This window comes from Nematolebias whitei, chromosome 1, assembly GCF_014905685.2.
Source record: "Nematolebias whitei isolate Nwh7 chromosome 1, NemWhi1, whole genome shotgun sequence".
In the NCBI taxonomy this organism is placed as follows: Eukaryota; Metazoa; Chordata; class Actinopteri; order Cyprinodontiformes; family Rivulidae; genus Nematolebias; species Nematolebias whitei.
In genome coordinates, this window is record NC_056498.1 from 9,771,093 (window position 1) to 9,771,372 (window position 280).

General features: G+C 43.9%; 1 protein-coding gene across 1 annotated transcript in view; it reads right to left on the bottom strand.

Moving 5' to 3' along the window:
• The window catches only part of LOC119408192 (ubiquitin-like-specific protease 1C), a gene marked incomplete in the record, with an annotated part of 39,133 nt that overhangs the window by 8,239 nt on the left and 30,614 nt on the right, over positions 1–280 (bottom strand).

Consider the following 280-nt stretch of genomic DNA (forward strand, 5'->3'; position numbering starts at 1 on the left):
TCACTCCAAACACTCCAAAAAACACCATGCAATCACTCCAAACACTCCAAAAAACACCATGCAATCACTCCAAACACTCCAAAAACACCCAGCAATCATTCAAATACACCCAATAGTCACTCAAACACCCCAAAACACTCATCAGTCACTCCAAACACCCCAAAACACTCTGAAATCACTTCAAACACGCCCAACGCAACCTGCACTTACTCAAAACACTCCAAAAGCACCCAGCAGTCACTCCAAACACCCCAAAACACTCTGAAATCACTCCAAACAC